Below are 14,358 nucleotides of genomic sequence, written 5' to 3'. Positions count from 1 at the left end.
CTTACCATTTAGGGATTGTTTGTTTAGTAACGGGGGCGGCACACTTTTTTTTATTGATGAATCCTGTGAGCACACTTTCAGCACAGTTTTTTGGTATGGTTTATAGATCTGTGGCTGAAATGGGCGGGCTGGGTCATTTTATTACCCTTACCATTTAGGGGTTGTTTGTTTAGTAACGGGGGCGGCACACTTTTTTATTAATGAATCCTGTGAGCACACTTTCAGCACAGTTTTTTGGTATGGTTTATAGATCTGTGACTGAAATGGGCGGGCTGGGTCATTTTATTACCCTTACCATTTAGGAGTTGTTTGTTTAGTAACGGGGGTGGCACACTTTTTTTTATTAATGAATCCTGTGAGCACACTTTCAGCACAGTTTTTTGGTATGGTTTAAAGATCTGTAGCTGAAATGGGCGGGCTGGGTCATTTTATTACCCTTACCATTTAGGGGTTGTTTGTTTAGTAACGGGGGCGGCACACCTTTTTTTATTAATGAATCCTGTGAGCACACTTTCAGCATAGTTTTTTGGTATGGTTTATAAATCTGTAGCTGAAATGGGCGGGCTAGGTCATTTTATTACCCTTACCATTTAGGGTTTGTTTGTTTAGTAACGGGGGCGGCACACTTTTTTTTATTAATGAATCCTGTGAGCACACTTTCAGCACAGTTTTTTGGTGTGGTTTATAGATCTGTAGCTGAAATGTGCGGGCTGGGTCATTTTAATACCCTTATCATTTAGGGGTTGTTTGTTTAGTAACGGGGGCGGCGGCACACTTTTTTTATTAATGAATCCTGTGAGCACACTTTCAGCACAGTTTTTACTTGTTTATAATTGATTTTCCTTTATAATAATAGGAGTAAAATGACTACACAGTATGGTTTCTAAAGTCCATAGTAGAAGTGATGTTTATTTACAACAAATTAATAAACATAGCAAACACATGGCATATAATATGACAGCTGCTTTAATCTTAATACCAAGAAGGCAATGAGGAACAAGATTATAAATAAATTCCAACACCCCTCCTTAATCTTGATCCTTCATTGGGGTAAGACCAAGGTTGTTCATGAAAACATCATGCTTGATTTTGCCAAGTGATTTTGTCAAAATGTCCGCTACCATCCTGGAAGTTGGAACGTAATTCAGCACAACTAGTTTTCTCTTGATTATGTCTCTGACAAATAACTGTTTACGAATTATATGTTTGGTCTTGTCATTCAGGGTTCTCTTCTGCAAAATCTTCATTGCTGGCATGTTGTCACAATGCATATTTACATGCTCTAGAAATATTCCCAGCTCTTCCAACAAGTGCTTCAGAAACATTGCTTGCTCGCATGCCTGAACTATTGCTACAAACTCTGACTCTGTTGAGGAATCAGTCATGAATCTCTGTTTCTTACTTCCCCAAGACACAGGTCCTTCACTCAGTTTAAAAACATATCCCATACAACTTTTCCCATCAAAGTTGTTTCCATGACTGGCATCAACAAAACCATGTAGAGGTTCTTCATCAGCTTGCTCCTCCACAGCATGCTTCCACAAATTCTTATTCGGATCTTCTATTGCCTCTTGATAACTACTTGGCTCTAGATCCTCACAGGTAACCATGTAGGTAACAAAATCAGGAAACATTTTAGGTTTTCTTACTCTTAGAGGGTACCTACTCCCAACATTGATTTCAACACCTTCCTCATCATTTCCCAAATCCCCTTCAGCGGATCCTCCAGTTCCAACATCGTCATCATCTTGCTCAATGTTGATATTATCAATAATGAAGCTCTCCTCTTCTTCTTCAGGACTCCTGCAAGGTTCATCGAGTTTGGAGGTCTGGATGCTTACTATGGTCTCGATTGGTTGTATAGTTTCATCACCATTATTTTCTTCACGCCCATTATAAAATAAGTTTTTAAAAAACTTTACATCTCTAGAATAGATCAATCTACGGGGAGACTTAGGATCAACCAATTCGTAACCTTTGACATCCTCACTGTAACCTACAAATGTAAGGAACACTCTTATAGTCCAATTTGGTCCTTCTCTCCTTAGGCACATGCACATAGCCTATGCACCCGAAAACTCTAAGGTGACTGAGGTCCACTTTCGATCCAGTCCATTTCTCCTGTGGCGTGACTCCAAAAACAGCTTTTGTAGGACTTCGGTTCTTAAGATAAATAGCTGCCTCCACAGCATACTGCCAGTAACCCTTGCTCAAATTTGAGTCACTTAGCATGCTTCTAGCCTTTTCAATAATAGTTCTAGTTGCACGCTCTGCTACCCCATTCTGCTCAGGACTATATCGAGTAGTTACCTGGTGCCTTATTCCATATCTATTACACACTCCTTCTAGTCTCGCATTTATATAATCCCCACCTTCATCTGACCTAATAGTTTTTATAGTCTGGTTGGTCTGATTTTCAACTAAAGTCTTAAACTTAAGAAAACAATCAACTACTTCATCCTTTGATTTCAAGAAATATCCAAAGGTCATTCTGGTGAAGTCATCAATAAATATTTTTTTTTTTTTTTAGGGAGAGGAGGGAAAATGCTTTTACGCACACAGGTAGCCAGCCTGTAGTGTGAGACTACTGAAAATTGTCAGACTACTCACTAAAAAACCCCCTCTACTCTGTTGGACACAGACCTGGAATTGTTTGTCACATTACTTCAAGTCAGGCCAACATGTGACCTAAGCCCTCAGGGCTCGCACCGTTTCTGGCATTTCGATTCTTAATGACCTACAACCGCATCCCGGTCAAGGTCGATCTTCTTGGCGCGGAGAATACCCTGGATATAATGTGACACACAGGTCCAATTGTCCTCACCCTCCGTCATAATCGGTATGACCGTGTCCACCGACAGCAGTCCTATTAATTGTTGAGCCTCCAGGCGGGGCCTTTCCCAGCGCTGGCAGTGGAAAAATGTATGTTCCACGTCATCGAGAGTGCCTGGGTGACACGGCTTTGCCCATCCTGAACAGGTACGACCGGAAAAAGCCGTGTCCCGTCAGAAATTGGGTGAGGTAGAAGTCCACCTCTCCGTACCGCCGATCAACCCAAGGTTGGACTTGCTGTATCAGTCGCCTGGTCCAGAGTCACCGTGTCTCCTGTTCCCAGCCCTCCTGCCACAGCTGGTAGGTGCGGGTGCGTTCCTCTGTTCGTGCCTCGTCCTCCCCACGGCACCGGTAAATTGCCTTTCTCTCCGCCGCCAAAAGTTTGACGGGGATGACTCCAGCAATCACCAGGACGGCGGGCTCGGACACTGTTCGGTAGGCAGATGCTACCCTCAGTGCTGCCTGACGCTGCACTCGGGCGAGCCGCATCCTGTATGCCTCCTTATTTAGTGCGTCTGCCCACACCTCCGCACCGTACAAGAGTACGGACTGGACCGAAGACATTAACAGCCTTCTACGACTGGACCGAGGCCCTCCGACATTGGCCATCAACCGGCTAAGAGAAGAAACCACCCTAGCGGCCTTGTCCGCTGTACGGAAGATCTGATCCCGCCAGCTAAGCTTGCTGTTCACCATGACCCCAAGATACTTGGCAGAACGAACAGTTTGAACCTCGACGGCTCCCACCCTCAACGGCACGATGGTGTCAATCCGTTTTTTTGTCAAAATCACGATCTCGGTTTTGCTCAGAGCAAGCGAGAGACCGTGGTCTGCCATCCATGCGTTTATGGTACGCATAACTCGGTTTAGCTTTAGCTGAGCCAGCTCAACGCTACGTGCAGCTATCAAAGCTGCAACGTCGTCTGCGTACCCAACCAAGACTGTTTCCTCAGGCATTTCAGACCTCAGAAGGCTGTCATAAGCGACGTTCCAGAGGTCTGGGCCGAGTATGGAACCTTGAGCAGCACCAGAAGTGACACTCATCGTCCGCGAGCCCTCCGCAGTGTCATACGTTAGGAGGCGAAACCGGAGATAATCCTCTATGATGCGCATGAGGTATGCCGGCACGTGGAAGGTGTTCTCCAGAGCATCTAGCATATCGCACCACCTCGCCGAATTAAATGCATTTCGCACATCGAGCGTTACGAGCAGCACAACCCTGCGAGAGTAGTGGGTAAAATCCTCAGCTCTCATCACGGCTTGCTTCACCTCCTCAATCGCATCAATCGTTGATCGCCCCATCCTGAATCCATACTGACGAGGATAGAGGTCCCCCGCAGCGACAACGGCTGAATTTAGCCGGGAACGGATCAATTTCTCGAGGACTTTGCCAGCCGTATCCAACATACACAGAGGTCTGTAAGAGGATGGCAGATCTGGGTCTCCCTTGCCCTTCCCAACAAGCACAAGCCTAGCTGTCTTCCAGCACAAGGGGAAAACCCCTTCAACCAGGCATGCGTTATACATGCTCAAAAGGATCAAGGGGTTGGTAGTCAAAACCTTCTTGAGGACTTCACCGGGCACCCCATCGGGACCAGGAGCCTTGTTGTTCTTCAGGGATATGACGGCCGCCACCAGCTCTTCAGGGCTGAAAAGTGGGACGTCGTCCACCCTTCCATAATCCCGCAGTGGGCGCAACGCGTGAGCCGGGAAAAGGGACTCGACTATCCTCTCCATAGTGACCCTGTCCATGACGGAAGGTGGAGAGCGGGTTCCAAGTTTCTTGGTTACAAGTTTGTAACCCAGGCCCCACGGGTTGGAATCAACATCGTCCCTTAATTTATCCCAGCAACTGCGTTTACTCCGATTGATGGCTCGACGAATTTACCTCCTAGCCACCCTATAAGCATCCGACTTACGCCGTCTGTCTAGGGTTTCTCTAGCCCTAGTAGCAAGTATTCTGGCCCTCAATGCCGCTCGACGCAATTCCGCAATCTCGGCAGTCCACCAGTACACAGGACGCTTATTGCACCGGTATCTCCTGCGAGGCATAGACTCATCGCAGGCCGAGACAATCAGTTTCATCGTGGATGCAACTAACGCCTCTGCGTGAGGCACGCCAGTTGCAGGATGAACCACCGGCGTTCTTCGTAGGATGGCTCCATTGAATTTTGCCACGTCCAGTTTTTTAATGTTCCATCGAACGGGCACTTGACGAAACGCTGCCACTTGTCTCTGATGACCATCCAGGACGTCAAAAATTATGTACTGGTGGTCACTGGCCGTGTAATCCTCCAGGACTCTCCAGGCTCTGATCCTTGGCAAAAGAGACTCAGATGCAAGGGTAATGTCTGGGATCGTTCCCCGCATCCCAGGGCGCCGGAAAGTTGGCGTGTTGCCCTCGTTGACGACAACGAGTCCGGGTCTGGCAGCAAAGTCCAGAATGTACTTGCCCCGGGAATTTGTGAGGGTCATTCCCCACTCGACAGACCTAGCATTAAAATCCCCACCCACGACGACGTGTCCTGTGGTATTGCGCACGCTCTCTTCCAGGCGGTCTATCTTCTCACGAAAGTCACGGATGGCCTCATTGGGAGTGAGGTAGACACTAAAGTAAGTGACATCCCGGCACCGAACCCAAACGAAACCTCGGCCCTTCGCGTGACCCCGTACTTGTACTGTGGCTGCATTACGCGCCCAGATTGCAGCAGTACCAAGACTATCAGGGAACCAAAAAGCTGGGTCCCTATCACGGTACTGGTACTGTTCGCTGACTAAAAGCGCGTCGACATCGTGTTCTAGGGCAAGCTGACATAGAAGTGCGTCAGCCGTCCTGGATCGCTCAAGATTGCATTGAAGGATTCTTATCTTCGTGGGAGGGCTTTCGCTTGTTGTAGTGCAGATTTAAATGCACTGCACTGTCCAGACCCAGCTATATGCTTCAAGTGTTTTTCAGCGAGCCCATTTTCTTTGCAAAGAAAACAAGACTCGACTTGGCAGTCCTTACGGATGTGATCGACCTCCCCGCACCGAAGGCAGTTCTTGCTTCGGTCGGGTCCCTTGCAGTTTCGGGAGGAATGGCCGAAACAGAGGCATTTAAAACACCTCTTTACTTCCACTCTCCGTCTGAGCCTGCAGTTGACCCTGCCGACTCTCAGATGTTGGAGTGCCAGCACCTTATTGGCATGTGCGTCTGCCATTTCGGCGACCGCCATCCGCTGCTGGCTCCTATTCGGTTTTGTGAGCCACACCATCAGAAAAGCCGTTTGCCTACCAAGCTCGGGGATAGCTTTCTTCAGGGCTTCCACAACATCAGCCTCCGTCGACACACAATCAATGTCTCGAACCTCGACTGATGTCTTTGGCTCAAGAGAACGGACGGTGCCCTGGCCTTCGACAGCTGCCTTCAGTTCGGCAGTAAAAGCTGCTTTGTCTTTCGACCTACCCAGTTCAAGGAGAACGTCCCCGCCCCGGGTTTGTCTAATCGACCGTACAACCGTATCGGTCTGCTCTGGCTTAGCATTGGCCTTGATTGCACCCAAGACCTCGGCAAAAGATCTCCCCCCTGAGGGTTTGACAATGATTGCCTCCATCCTGGGCTTTTTTGGCCGCAACCTTTTAGGTGCAGGCACCGAACCGGGCCCAGTTTGGGCCACGCCAGTTGGCTGTGCCTTCACTGCCTCATTTTTCATGGAGGCGACCTCCGCCCGCCTCAATTGCCTCTACTCCTTTTTGGAAAGGCGTTTTTCCCAAACAGCCCCAGGGGTCTCCACCACTGACCCCTTTCGGGAACTTCCCTGAAGAGGGGTCGTGGGTTGCTGTGCCAGTTGGCGCCTCGCTCGAGATGCAGCTACGTCCGAAAAGGGTCTGGGCACAGCAGACGGGAGGTCCGTCTGAGTCGCCTTGGCCTTTACCGTGGTCTTTTTGGTCTGGACGCCTTCTTCTCTTTTTGGAGGACTCTCCAATGTGGAAGGCCTCCGACGTTTCTTAGAAGGCAGCGCTCTTTCATCGGGCAGGGACACCACCTTTTCGGCAATCTTTTCCATGGTCGCCTTGCTTACCAAACGGCAGGCAAAGACGAAGCCAAGGTCATCCTCTAGTTTTGCCATTCCATTTTTTACCACTTGGTTTACGGCTCTCTGGGTCCGGAAGGTGTCCAGCATAGCCTTAATCGACTTTTCCATGTCACGGAGCCGGGTTTCAATGTTACTATCTGCGTCAAGATATTCCTGACGCAGAAGCACAATCTCAGAGCTTTCCGACCGCGACGTCGCTGTGAAGGTTTCCTTCGGCATCCCTACAACAGTTCCCGGCAATGCCAGTTCGACATCTACATCGCCAACATTTTCTGGACCGTTTCCAGCTCCACTTGCCGAAAGGGATCCTAACGGGGGGAACGTAGAGCACTTGAAAGGTGCAGGTGGCGGAGATGTCCTTACGTTTTTCGGTGGTGGCGACCTCTTAAGCTTGGAGCTTCGATCAAAGTTGTTCTGCTCCACTTCAGACGCTTCATTTTGCTCATTTGAGCTCCTATTCAATGATGTGTTTGTAGGATTTTTATTAAAACTCATCGTGTTTTCTCCAGCGCATCGTGCGGCAAGGAGCGGCCCGGAATCAGTCAGGAACGGGTATACCCTCGGGGACAAAAACCCCTACCCCGGGTCCCCGGGGCCCGACCTCCGTTTGCCCAGCACCGGATACCTGACATGCCGGGGGTCGCCCGTCGCAATGCAGAGCCCGACCTCTTTATCCATGCCGCACTCCCTGACCAAGGACCGAAGTGGCTGGTTTCTCACGACCCACTGATAAAACCCATAGGCAGTGCAGAGCACACACCAACCCCTGCAACACAACAGGGGCACTCCCAGGGACTCCCAGTGAGTTCGTCGGTCACCCTTTTAGTCGCCTCTTACGACAAGCCCGAGAAGGCTGCGGTGCTATTCTAACCCGGTACCGCACGGGGGCATCAATAAATATTAGCATGAAGCGATTACCTTGAAGAGACTGAACATTCATAGGCCCACAGACATCAGTATGGATTAACTCTAGTTTTGTCTCAGCTCTTTTACTTGGAGTGGTTGGGAAAGATTCTATGGAGTGTTTCCCCTCCACACAGGGAATGCATGGTTCTGACCTTTGGCTAGGAAAATCAACACCCAAAGCCATCCCCTTTTTCAAAATACCCATGCTAACATGATTCAAGTGACCCAACCTTCTGTGCCATAAATTGTGAAGGTCCACACTAATTGACTGGTCAACTTGAGTAGACATAAGTAGATATATTCATGTCACTTCTGGGCCAAAAAAGGAGCCACTCAAAAATTAAATGAATTTTCCTATTTTTTTATACAATATGCTATATTTTTTACCCTTTTAGGTCAATTTCTAACATATTCATATTTTTCTAGAAAAAGTATATAATTTTGATGAAATTTTCATGAATATGTCTATATTTTCCATAAAATTGACTACAAAACAAAATGTTTTTAAAGAAACAGTTCACTAAAAGTGGACTATTTTTTATCTTTTAAAGAAAATGTTCTCTAAAAGTGAACTATTTTATCTAAAGTGGTTTTATCGGAATCATATTTTGTTCAAGTGTTTTACTGATTAGTTGGAAAATGTGCACTTTTACTGAACTAAATCAAAGAAAAGTGAACTAATGTATGTTTTTATTAAACTATTTTACTGAAAAAATTATCAAAAAATTCTGAAACTTAAAAATTATGAATAATTATGTTAAAAATTAATGTTTTTACTAAAATTTTCCAATTTTGGGTGAACTACCCTTAAACTAAAAACCTTAATAACTTCTTTGTTTTTAAAGATATTTTCATGAAATTTGGTATGATATATCTATAAGGTAAGTACAAATTTATTAAATAATAAAATTTAAAATATTTATTTCCTGTGACCTTGAAAATCAAAAATTTTTATTTATTAATATTTTTTTATGAAACAAATTTTAAATTAACAATAGTAGTCTCATTATTCATAAAATATAATAATATTTTGAAAAATATGTCAAAAAGTAGTAAATAAATGGTGGTTTTATAATAATTTTATTTGATTTCAGTTATATCATTTTTAATAACATTATACTCTAATAATCTTTCAGACACAACAACCACATAGCAATTAGTTTTACTAGCAACAGTTATATCATAATCAAAATCCATATTTATAATAATATCATTCTTTGAACCAGAAATATTAACAGGAGTTTTTGTTGTATCAATCACATACAATGGTCTATTTTCAATGAATTCTGTTGGATCATAATACATTTCACTATTGTTATAATAAACCTTTTTATAATCTTGATACATTTGATATACAATTCTAAATTTTCCATTATTTATATCTAGATTCATTAATTCATCAGGATAATAGTGACCATTTAATTTTACTCTAATATTTTTAATATACATACTATCAAATTTTGAAGTGTCATATAATTGATCATTAGTTCTACCTTTTTGAAAACTAATTATTATAAATTTTGGATTATAGATGTTTCGATAAATATTTGTTATATCAAAACTAACTGTTTTTCCAGTTATTGTCTTTTGTTCAATACATTGCCAATGATTAAAGTGAAATAGTATTTTTTCTTTTTTAGTTATTTCATTAATATATTGAATTTTACTTGTAGTTTTATACTCAATTATTGGAACTCTAATGAAAAAGTCATCAATAATTACTTTTCCAACACCTGGTAATGTAGTATCATCAAAAGTTCCATCAACTTTTTTAGTTTTCCATCTAAAAATAGCATCATTATCTTCAGATCTAACAAAACATATATTGAATCCTCCTTTGTATATAGGAACATTAACATTTTCAAAGAAACCTAATCCAAAATGTGATAGATTACCCACAGCTTCAAATGTTTTTTTGAAATCTGATTGAAATCCATTACAAATGTTGGATACTGCTTCTGTTTTTGAATAAGTAACAGTACCTTTTATTGTACTCAATTGTCCAGGATATTCAATTTCCTCAATTAATTTATTATGTTTTCTAATTTCAATTTTTGAAAATAAGAATGGTATAAAATTATTAATCAACTTTACATTATCTGTAGCACTATAGTCTTTATCATCAGATTTTTTTAATGATCCTGAAATATAAAATTGAAACTTAGATGAACAAAATCCATCACCAAAATCAATATTAAATTCAGTTTTTTTGTTTGGTTCATTCAAATGTAGTTTAGATAAAGGATAAAAATTTTTATATTCAGCTCTTTCAATTTCATAAGTATTAGCCATTTATTAAGGAAAAATTTATGAAAAAATATGGAAAGAAAAAGGTTTTTTAAAACAAGTAAAATTTTATTAATTTTGAATTTTAATCAACTGAAATCTATTTAATCAACTGAAAAATGTTTAATCAACAGTATCATAATCATTTTTATCTTTAAAATATTGAATTTCTTTAACATTATCAACAATAAATTTAGCAGATAAGTTTTGGTTTTCAATAAGTAATTCCCAATCCAACATATATTTGTATTCTTCAATAAAGTTTTGAGATAATGTTTGGTATTTACAAATCAAATCAATATGATCTTTTAACTGATAATTTATGTATTCAGTAATAATCTTTTCATTCAAAATTTGATATTTAGCAATTTTTTCCCAATTCAATTTATTTTGAAACAATCTAATCATCTCATCATTCAATTCATATTTTTCTGAAATAATATCCCAATCTTCATTAGTTAATAGAAATTGGTTTCTGATAATGAAATAATCAAATGAATTATACAGAGCCATTTATTAGGAGGATTTTTTTGTAAAACTACTTTTCTTTGAATTACATATACAACATTTTGCTTTAATCATATTTTTATTTTTTAATTTTATTGCTTGAATGTCTTTAGAATTGGTTTTTTGTTTACATTTAAGACAGTAAATAAACTCCATTTATATAGTAAAAATTATTGATCTTCTTGGTTTTCTGTATTAAGTTTATCTTCTAATATTTGTGCTAATCCAGCAGTTACTAATCTTATTTTTTCAGCAAGTTTATCTTCAAGTTGTTTTTCTAAATCTTCAACATACATTTTTAGATTAAATAATGAATTGACCAATTCATTTAAATCCTGTTTAGTTTTTGAATGATCATTACCAACCTTAATAATAGAATTTAAAACTTCATTTAACTCAGATTTTATGACAACGTCATAGTCGTTAATGCTTGGTTTTACATTAACAATCCTTCTAGAATTAATACTTAAATAGTTTTTGGATAGACTAATAGCATTAACCAAATTATTAGTTTTCTTAATATGATTTTTAAAATCCTTATTTATATCATTAAAAATAGAATTTAATTTTGAATTAATATAATCATTTTTTACTTTAATTAAATCTTTTTTCTGTCTACCAAATAGATCAAATATATCTAATGAATCCATATTTATTAAGAATTAATTTATTGATTATGTTATCAAATCTTATATTTTTATTCAACTCATTCAATACAAAAACACACAAATGACCACATATAGGTGGATCATCATAATTTTGAATTTGTGAATCATTAAAAAAAATATTGTCTTTTCCTAAATATTTAACAATTTCCTTAAAAGGCTTATTAACAATTTTTCCATAAGAATCAAAGTAATACTTAATTTTATCTTTTTTATAATAACATATCCAATGAGTTCCATTACCAGAAAAAGAATCTAAATTGACTACACCACATTCAAATTTATTAACAGTTTTTGGAAGCATATCTCTTATAAAAATACCTCTAAAATTCTTAATATTTTGACATAATTTTTCTAAATCAGCTAAAGTCAATGGGTTGAAATTTTTTTCTTAACATATTTTAATGTTTTTTTATCTAATCCAGATCCTTTTACATTAGCTAATTCTTGATCTAACCAATTAATAAAGTCTCTAAATTTAGGAATAACATTGTCTTTTACTACTTTAGCTCCTCTTCTAACTTTTGGTGTTAAACTATTTATGCCAGGAATATAATCAGCAACATTTAATATTTCATTTAATAAACCACCATCTTTTATTTGTTTAAGTTGATTATAAGAAAATTCAAGTCTTAATCCAGTATTTAATTTTTTATGTTTTTCTAATTTATTCAATTGTCTTTTAGTTAATAATAATACATCATTACCATTTTTAAATTGATCTATTTCAAATTGTATAGTCAAATTTTTATTTTTCTTAAAAGCAGATTTAATTTTAGATTTTTGATAATCAGTTAAATTTACCTTAACTTTCTCCATTTATATAGGTTAAAATTTTAATCCTATTTCTAATCCCATTCCAAATTTTCTTTTTAACCACATAGCACCTGATGTTGGTAAAGCAACTAATCTTTCACCTATATCATGATCACTAGATGTTGCTATATCCCATGCTTTATCTTGTAATATTTTATCAGCAATATCATTTCTAGATTCTGTATCTTTATGATCTCTATAAAATATATCATGTTCTTTAGCAGCTTTATCTAAATCATTGATTCCAGGATCACCTCTTTTTAATCTTTTTTGTAATTTAGTTCCAGGTCCTAGATATTGAAAACCAGGTACATGCAATTCAAATGGTAAATTATTTATAAAATCATTTAATAATCCTGAACCTATAATAGGTGATGTTATTGTTGGCAAAATTCTTTTTAAATATTTTATACCATCTGGTTTTTCAATCAATTCATCTAATTTGGTTGAAATAAAATCCTTAATAGCCCTTTTTTCATTGATAAAGTTATTATTTCCAGCTTTTTCTTGAGCATATATATAATTGATTATACTTTCCAATTTGTTTAAATCATCAATATATCTGTATTCAATTTTATTTTCTGTATATTTTCTAATACCAGATCCTTCAATATTCCCTTTAGAATCCCAAATAAATTTAATCAAATTCATATATTTATTACCTTTACTTGATTTTGGTTTTCTAGTACTTGGATCATTATTTTTATAAATTGAATCTGTTTCCCATAAAATTTTTGAGTAATTATTTAAATCATCTTGACTATATAAATTATCATCTGGTTTGTCTTTATATGTCAATAATCGCCATAAACCATGAGTGCCAATATAAGTTTTACCATCAACAAGTAAATCATCATTATCAATTACTGTTATTTTATCACCAATCATAAATGATTTTTTATGTTTATCCCAATACAAACCAAATTTATCATCTTTTGCTCTAGGTAAATATTTTTGTGCAATTGGACCAATGATTTTATTTAATATTTGAGGTGAAACAATATTTGGATCTATAAATGTTGATTCTTCTTCAATAATTTGTTCTCTTATTGGTCTAAATGGAGTACTTGAAGGTAACATAAATTCTTCTTCAGATTGTGGTATTGATATGTTTGCAAATTGATTAACAATAGGTACTAAATCCATTAAATTTTTATTTTCATTTAAAACTTCACCAATTTTATTTTCTACTTTACCAATTGCAGATGTTATTGGTTCATATGCTTTTTGTTTAATTTGTTCATAATTTTCATCAATTTTAATTTGATTTTTAAATTCTTTTATTAATTTTTTTTCAATTTCATCTAACTTCTTAGCCTTGTCGACAGTTATGTTATCCATTTATTAAAAGAAAAAATATGTTAACATAAACATAAATGATGTTAACACAAACATAAACCATGTTAACATAAACATAAATGATGTTAATACAAACATAAACCATGTTAATATAAACATGAACTATGTCTATTAAGCACAATCAACACTACACTAATGATTAATATAAATAAAACAAAAATAATAAGTAAATCTAAAATTAAACACAAACACATCATTTTTTATTTTCTGTAAATTTTATAAGAAAAATAAACACTAAAGATAAGACAAATATTATCATAACAAATACTTTATCAACAATTGAATCAAGCATACACCACATTTATTTAGAAGAAAATTTTATATTAGAAAACTTATTCATATATTTTCCTTCATTTGTTTTTAATAACAAATTCATAGTTAAAAATCCATAATTTTCTTTCCAACAATCATTACAAATATCCTTAAATTCATTAAATGACATATCAGAACCTACAAAATGATCAAAAATTTGTTTTATATAATGATTGTTTTGCTTAAAAATACATAACATATTTAAATTATTCCTTATCAATTTAATGTCAACTTTTGAATAACATTGTGAAAGATAAATACATGATATGTTTTTATGTCTACCCATTACAAAATACTCTTTTATTTTATTTAGATTTTCTAAAATACAATCATCAAAAACAATTAATAAATTTGGTTTACAATCATTTAATGAAACTATATCTTCACAAGAACCAAAGAAATTTGCAACTTTTTTGTTAATGTTCGTTTCAATATTTTTAAATCTTTGTTGTAATTTTATATATGCAGGCTGCTCTAATGATTTACTAAAAACATATAAATTTGTGTATGGTATCAATCTTTTATAGATAAAATTTAATAGTAATGTTGTTTTACCAGAACCACTTGATCCTATTATTAACAATCTAATTGGTTGATTA

Source organism: Macrosteles quadrilineatus, unplaced genomic scaffold (genome assembly GCF_028750875.1).
Source record: "Macrosteles quadrilineatus isolate MER2022 unplaced genomic scaffold, UCM_ALF_1.0 Scaffold_1__1_contigs__length_201487025, whole genome shotgun sequence".
Lineage (NCBI taxonomy): Eukaryota > Metazoa > Arthropoda > Insecta > Hemiptera > Cicadellidae > Macrosteles > Macrosteles quadrilineatus.
This window is presented reverse-complemented; position numbering follows the sequence as displayed.